Genomic DNA, 8,558 nt, shown 5'->3' on the forward strand with positions numbered 1-8,558 from the left:
ATCAAACTCCCCCATACTTAATTCTTTGCTTGTCCTCAAGCAAAATTCAGTATAGAACTTGTTAAAAGTTTTAGCCAGATGAAATTTTAAAGCACACATCAATTCGTACTAGGTTGCCAATGGATTTTTGTTTAGGAGGACTTGAGTTTAATCTTGACATCAACAACTACCGTTACAACTTAGATAACCCTACCTTATGCCAATCAGTTCAAGTACCCTATGATAGCTATCCTGGTTCCTTTAGTCTTATTTTACCCGTTTTCATTCTAGCGAAATCACATTAAGCCCTTTATCTTTTCGCGCACATAGTGGAGTAACCGGTTAGTGATTATGATCCGCTTTTAGCTAGAAGTTCTGGTACATAAGTCGGATACCTTCATTATTCAGTCCATTGCAAATTGCGGGGGATCGAACCGTAGTCCGCCCTACCGAGTTCAGTACCAGATTCCTACTGAACCAACTCGTAATGGATCTTTCGTATTGTGCTTTTGCATGATCCGCAACCTTTAGATTAAATGATCTGGTAAGGATCACCTAATTTAATTAGTGCATTTCTTGATATATTCGTATATTTCATGTTACTTTGGGGATCATTCACTTATATTCATCGGCTCTCCACGTAGTTTGCTATTAAGATGGTGCTGACTTCTGTATAAACTACTTGGGGTTACCATAGAACTAAAAGTTCAAGGAGTTCGGTATAATAGGTACTTATCCTGATCTAACATATTGCGGTTCTCAGAGCGTTGTTATGGTAATGATTTGTTTTGATTTCACTCAAATTTTATAAAGTAAGCAACCTTTATACTTATTGGGTGTGTTAAAATTTTGTTATGGCTCAAGAAAGTTGAGGGAAATAGATAATAGAAAATTTCTCACATTCAGGACTTAACTTAAAAAATATTTTTTTTTTTTTTTTTTTTTATAGGGAAATAACAATGAAAAGGGAGAGTACATACTTGAAACAAAGATGAGAATGGAAAGAATAATGTTTCCCCCCCATACTTGAACTAAACATTGTCCTCGATGTTTTAAGGGAAAGAAATACAAAATGGAGATGAAAAGAAAAATACAACTAAGGCTGCCTTCCACCTCTGGTTCTTGGTCCTGGTGATCTTTGACGTATGTCTAAGCTGTCGAATCTGCTAAACAACTCAGTAAACCGCTGGTCGGTTATGGCATTCCGAGCATCCTGTTGCTGTTGCATTTGACGCATCATCTGCATCATATCTGCATTCTGTGCCTGCATACCATCGATAGCATCCATAATGTCGTCGTTGGTCGCAGGTCGTCTTCGTCGACGACGTTGGGAGGATGGGCCGGCTGCATTACTGGAAGGGTTTAGCGGGACTGATTGTTGTGTTGGCGGATGATCACCTTGTTCCATTTCTTCAAACTCATCTATTTGCTGGTTTGTTTGTGAAGGCTCGGTGGTTTCAGGAGCGCTGAGATCATAGAGGTGGCGGTCCGGGTTTGTGACATCCGTTAGGGTGGTATTGGGTAGCACAACACTTGGGACAGCTTGGTTGTTCACCATAAGATAGTATCCTCCGCCTACTCTGTTTTTAATCAGGCGGCTGGAGCGACAATAGCTGATATCCATAGACAGGGGTGGTAGGGATTCTAAAGTTTGGAGTTTATCCCCTAGGTTCAGGCCAAGTGCTATGGAGGTTATTAATCCACCAATTATGAATGGTTGCCGGCCTCTAGCACATAAGGTGCGGATATGATGAAAGAGAAAAGAGGCGGCGTTTACCTTAGTATCCGGTTCGAAAACACACTGGAGAAAAATAACTCCTTCGAGTTAACCTTACTGTTGTTTGGTCTTCCAAAAAGTGTGTTTTGCAGGATACGGAGAAAATAACGGATGGTGGGTTATGGATGTGGGAGAGAAGGAGTTCTTCCCAGTTGTAGGTATTTATACCGGAAATTTTCTTAAAAAGGTCGAAAACTAGAACTGTGTTCCAGTTTGAGGTTGGAGGGATTCTGGCATGCAGCAGACCTTCTGTGGGAAATTGTAGCATGGCACTCAATTCGCGTTGGGTTAGAGAGTACTCGGTGTTAAACATACGGAAGGTTGCCGTACCGGTTAGAAATTCACCTTCACCGGCGGGAGTGGTGTAGTCGTAAGAACTTAGGAATTCTAAGGTTAGGGAAGGGTAGGTGGGTTGGTTATGATTGCAAAGGAAGGTTAAATCGGCTTTACGGAGCATCCACTCGATACCTTGGAGTAAGCCTAATTGTTGCAAGCAAGGTAAATCGGGGTACCTGGTGGGAGCGACGCCTCGCTGTTGGAAGCGCTCGAATTGCTCTTGCTGATAGTTGTCATCTCCGGATCGGAAGATGATATTTCCGAAATTTTGATTTCCCGCCATTGTAATGAATTTTTGAATGAGTGATTTGGAAAAGGAAAAGAAGTGTATATTTGATATGAGAGAATTGTTTGTGGTGAAAGAAGGAGGTTTGAAGGGTATTTATAGGAGAAAAATGTGGGAGGTGAAAAGAAAGAGTGGTTGAAAAGTAATTAAATGTGGTAAATGAAAAATGAATGGGGAATGTAAAAAGGTAGGGGTGTAACGTTCGTCTCCAACGGCTCCCTAACGTTCACATGTCTGAGAGGCGTTACGCTCGTCACAAGGGTGTGACGCTCGTAACAAGAGTGTTGCGTGCCGTTCGTCATGGATTGTGTGACGCTCGTCACACAGTTCTTTTGGCAAGGCTTCTTCAGTAGCGCTACACAGACTTAATTAGGAGATGAATATATTTTGATTATTTTGTTTTTGTTTTATTTGGTTTTTAGATTGGAAGTAATTAATTTATCTAATTAATTTGTATTGCATGCTATTCTACTTCACATAATAATAATTCATTCTAAGTAACAGTAGAGAACATAGCCATTGCATAAAATAAAAGCTTTAATAGAATTGACATAATGTAATACATGAAGGGAAAACAATGAAATGAAAAAAAATAAATGCGAACATGAATTCAAATAACATTAATGAAAAATCTAGCCTAAAACTAAATAACTAAGAAAGAAAAATAACTAAATTCCATCTATCTTCGGATCTCTGGCCGGAGGAGCAAAAGAGTTAACATGATGCCGTAACATACGTAACTGACTTGCCGTGCTGCTCATGTGTTCTAGGACTGCAAGTCTCAAGCTGTGGAAATCTTCTCTGAGATCGTGATGCTCTGACATCAAGGCTTCAACGACGGTTTTGATAATCTGTTCCTGGCATATGATGTCGGAGATCAGGCATAGCTGATTCTTCGGTCAGGACAGGCTGAGGAGGAGGATCAATATCATAGTAGCCTGATGGAGTCTGAGGGTCAGATTCAGCAAGAGAGATATGGTCAACATAGTGCTCATAGTCATCACAAATCTCATAATCCTGGATGGATTCAGTGGATCCAGCAGGAGTTGGGGTTTCATTCAGGTTATAGAGCCAGTTCCTTTGGTTATGAACACTAGTTCTAGGATCGGGCATGGTGAATAGGCAGAGAACCTGGTTATCAATAATAAGCTCGAACTCATCAGACCCTATGTTTGCTATAAACATAGTGTTGAAGAGGAAAGGTATACTCAGAGTAGTAATGCCACAAAAGGGTTCAGGTCAAGCATAGGCTGACGTAATCCAATAGCATTACCTATCATAGTTATCAGGCCACCTATTCTAATGGGTGCTCGCTCATCCTGGATAAGGTGGTCCAAATTAGCTAACATAAAAGTAGCACCGTTTACTGGACGGTTCTGGGAAGCACAAAATATGATGAAGAGTTCATCACGTGAAACTGAAGTACTATTTGGCTTCTTCCCAAATAAAGTGTGGGTCAGGATCTTATGGAAATAGCGAAAAGCCGGGTTATGTATGTTTCCAGAGAGAAACTCATGTTCTTCGGGCTCATCATTTCCAGTCAGCTTACCCAAAAGTGTTCCAGCTCTCTATATTCAAAAAGTTCTTCCTGGCTTATAGTGAATGTATCAAAGGTGGTAGGAAAACCCAAAAGGTTGGTGAAGTCTCTAATATTAAATTGGTACTCCATATTGAACATTCTGAACTGGATAAAACCTCTGGTAATTCCTTTTCCATGGCTAGGTAGATAGATTAATGAACTAAGGAATTCTAGTGTGAGTCTCCGGTAGGTGGTGAAATGTCTCAGGATAGGGGAGGTCTCCCATCCTATCTGATTCAGCAAAAACAGGACACTCTGTCTCAGTCCAAGGGCAGTCATAGCCCAATCATCAGCATATAAACTAGGTAGCATCTCTCTAGCGGCTAGTTCTTCAAACCTTCGTTTCTGAGCCATTCCTCTGAACTTGATACCCATACGGTCAAAATGTCCCATCTGGTTAGTGTTAACTAGAGAAAAGAAAACATGAGTTTAAGTCAGGATTTGGCCAAATGCCGAAAGAAGAAAAGAATTATTATTATTATATGGATATATTTTTTTTATTTTTTGAATAAATCAATAATGAATACTGTGTGAGTCGAGAATGGGATACAAACTGCAAGTGCACAGTTCTATCGCGTAGTTTTAAAAGATATCGATCCCACAGGGACTTATGAATCGATATACCGTTATCTAAGGTTACTTCGTAAAGCTAAGGTGAATAATAGTTGATTGTTTGGGGAAGGAAGCTAAAAACTAAACTAATATCTAGATTAAATATTAATAAAACGGATATCGGTATGTAGTTCGTCAAAACTAGGGAATCAATTCCTTGTCGGTCTCTCGGTCTTAAAATAAATCGTTTCGATTAACTTTATTGGTTAAAGGTTTTATCTCAAACTCTCGCTCTGTTGAAGAAACCATGATCTTATATTAATGTAGCTGTCACTTATAATTAAGTCAAAAATCATATTTTGAAAACAATAAGTTGCAGAAACTCTTTTTAAGAAAATACTGACCGTTTTAAACACCCTTATCTCAAACTCTCGCTCTGTTGACTTAGGTTATACAATTAAATCTAAATGCTTAACTCTCGTCCTCACATTCAATCTTTAAAAATACTTTTTGGAAAAAGTCAGAACTTAATTAATTCTAAAACTTGCTCTCGCCCTGAGATAGACTTAATGACTAACTTACACTGTCCAGTTAAAACCTCAAACTCTCGCTCTGTTGGTTTCAACTTCTTTATGTCTTTTACTTTTGTAAAAAATCTTGTTATTAAACCTGTAAGTTAAGACCATAAAAAGATTGATTCTAATTTTAAGTTTGAATAGACCGACTTAGTCTTGATCCCTTTTTCTGCTTACTTTACATACCGATACCTAGGCGAATTAGCCAGACATGCTAACTAAATAATAATTATTATCATGCATACACAGACTCATTTCAGGCAGGCAATGTAAATAAACAATAGAATAAAACATTAAAATTAAATAACGATTAAAGAACCTGAATGCGTAATACAATGGTCTTGAACACTCCTCCACAAGCCGGTAGGATTTGTTCTTCGATTCTTCAATTAAACAGTAAATTAATCAAGGAAATAAAAAAAACTCGAATATAACGTAAGGTTAAATCCGGTATAAAGTTGCACAGTAGTTTCCGGTGTAGAAACTACTACGCGAAAAATATCTAAAAGCTAAAAACGGGGAAGATAAATTGCAAGGGAAAAAGAAATAAAACTTGCAAAAGAAATAAATAAAATAAACAATATTAATTCTGCTGGAAAAAGAAAACTAAGCAAAAGCTTGAACAGAAAATCGGCAGAGCTTCGGTGTGTCTAAACGGCAAAAAGAGGAGAGCCAACGAGAGGGATTAGGGTAGCTATTTATAGAAGTGCTACTAACTGCCTTTTTCTTCTTTTCCACGAGTCTTCAGCGTGCTAAATTCACGGCTTGGGAATAGGACACGAAGTCCTCAACGTTACTTCCATTCTTCTGAGAGCGTAACTTGCGCCAAAAAGCTAGTGGACTGGTGTGACGCTCGTCACACCATGTGTGACGTCCGTCACAAGGCTACTTCGCGTGACGCTCGTCACGCGTCCTGTGACGTCCGTCACAGGCACAGCGTTGGTGACTTGTGCGCTTTGGGCTGGGCTTTGGCCTTTGGTTCCTTTTCTCTCCTTTTTGTTCCTTTTTACACCTCCTTTTCTTCCTTTTTTCACTTTTGCTTCAAAATGGGTACCTGATATAAATAGAAGAGGAATACTGCATAATATCTGATAAAATGAGATAAACTAGCGTAAATGATAATATAATTTAATTGAATTAAGTCTTAAAAAGCGATATAATTTCGCGTTATTAATATTTAATCTAGATATTAGTTTAGTTTTTAGCTTCCTTCCCCAAACAATCAACTATTATTCACCTTAGCTTTACGAAGTAACCTTAGATAACGGTATATCGATTCATACGTCCCTGTGGGATCGATATCTTTTAAAACTACGCGATAGAACTGTGCACTTGCAGTTTGTATCCCATTCTCGACTCACACAGTCGAGCGATCAAGTTTTTGGCGCCGTTGCCGGGGACTTTTATTCAATCGATATCGTAACTCTTCCGTTACGCTGTAGAGACTAGGTTTCTTTTTCCTTCTATTCTTTCTTTCGTTGATTTGTATGCCACGCACTCGCTCTCAAGGCGAACCGCTCTATTTACGAATCAACGATATCGAACTATATCTCCGAGTCTTACGACGAATTCGGGAATATCGTGCTGAAAACAATCTCCCTCCTATAAACCTTCCTGATATCAAAAACATTTTTCCTTCTTTAACCGAGATGGCAGAACCAGCTCGTGCTCTTAGAGATTACGCCGCTCCATCGCAAGATGAACCGCATTCAAGTATTGCTCCGCCCGCAATCGAAGCAAACAACTTTGAACTTAAACCTTCGTTGTTGCAGGCTGTGCAACAAAACCAATTCTCTGGAAATCTTACCGAAGATCCAAACCTTCATTTATCCGTATTTGTCCAATACGCTGATACTGTTAAAGCTAATGGTGTCACTTCAGAGGCAATTCGACTTCGTCTTTTTCCTTTCTCATTAAGAGATAGCGCTAGAAGATGGCTTCAATCTCTCCCTTCCAACTCAGTCACCACCTGGAACGAGTTGAAGAAAGTTTTTCTTGCCCGATATTTTCCACCAAGCAAAACAGCTATGTTAAGAGCCCAGATAAACGGATTTAAACAGAAAGACAACGAGTCTCTTTTCGAAGCATGGGAAAGATACAAAGACATGATGAGACTTTGCCCACACCATGGTTTGGAAGACTGGTTAGTAATTCACACATTTTATAATGGTCTCTTATACAATACAAGGTTAACAATAGACGCCGCTGCAGGTGGTGCACTAATGAACAAACCTTATGCTGATGCTTACCAGCTTATCGAGAGCATGGCCCAAAACCACTATCAGTGGGGAACCGAACGAACAACAGTGGAAAAACCTCAACCGAAAACTGGCATGTACGAGATAAGTAACCTTGATCACGTTAATGCAAAAGTGGATGCTTTGGTCCAGAAGATTGAAAGTTTAAACGTATCACCTCCAACCGTCGTGGTTGCTATAACTCAGAATTGCGAGGTCTGTGGAATCCAAGGCCACACTCCTGCGGAATGTCAACTCTTGACTGGAATCCAAACAGAGCAAGTAAACTATGCTCAAGGAAGCCCCTATTCGAATACCTATAACCCAAATTGGAAGAACCATCCAAACTTTTCATATAAGAGTAATAATGCTTTATACGCACCTGGACAGTCTCCGAATCAAACCCCATCTGTACCTCCGGGATATCAGAAACCGAATCCTAACAATAATACCCCTAGAAAATCCAACTTGGAAATCATGATGGAAAACTTTATAGCTTCCCAACAACAAACCAATAAAGATTTCTTAAACCAGAACATACACACTGGCGAACAACTTAAACAACTAGCAAGCAAAGTAGATGCCTTGGCTACCCATAACAAAATGTTAGAAACACAAATATCTCAAGTAGCTCAACAACAAGCACCTACTGCTGCACCAACTGGTACATTCCCTGGACAGCCCCAACCTAATCCGAGAAGCCAAGCTCATGCAATTATATTAAGAAGTGGAACGGAAGTGGAAGGACCGTCTGATCCAAGGATAGAAAACCAAAACCCTAAGAAATCTACTGAGGAAAGTGAACCTAAGGAAAAGGAATAGAGTAATAAGGATACCCTAGAAAAGAAGGAACCTTATGTACCTCTACCACCTTACAAACCACCTATACCTTACCCTCAAAGGCTTGTTAAAACCAAAGATGTAGGCCAATTTAGAAAATTTGTCGATCTCCTTAAACAATTAAACGTTACAATTCCGTTTACCGAAGCTATTACGCAGATGCCCTCATATGCTAAATTCTTAAAAGAAATTCTTTCTAATAAAAGGAAACTTGAGGATAGCGAAACCGTTACACTCCCTGCCGAATGTAGCGCTATAATCCAAAACATGCCCCCTAAACTTAAGGATCCGGGTAGCTTCTCTATACCCTGTCACATAGGAAAATTTGTCATCGACAAAGCCTTATGCGATTTAGGAGCCGGAATTAGCGTTATGCCTTTATCCATATGTAAGAGAC

At 39.5% G+C, this 8,558-nt stretch overlaps 1 pseudogene; it reads right to left on the reverse strand.

Moving 5' to 3' along the window:
* Positions 1–7,118: 7,118 nt before the first annotated feature.
* Positions 7,119–7,218, reverse strand: LOC127089243 (uncharacterized; annotated as a pseudogene).
* Between the last annotated feature and the right edge of the window lie 1,340 nt (positions 7,219–8,558).

The sequence above is a fragment of the Lathyrus oleraceus genome, chromosome 5 (genome assembly GCF_024323335.1).
Source record: "Lathyrus oleraceus cultivar Zhongwan6 chromosome 5, CAAS_Psat_ZW6_1.0, whole genome shotgun sequence".
Classification (NCBI taxonomy): domain Eukaryota; kingdom Viridiplantae; phylum Streptophyta; class Magnoliopsida; order Fabales; family Fabaceae; genus Lathyrus; species Lathyrus oleraceus.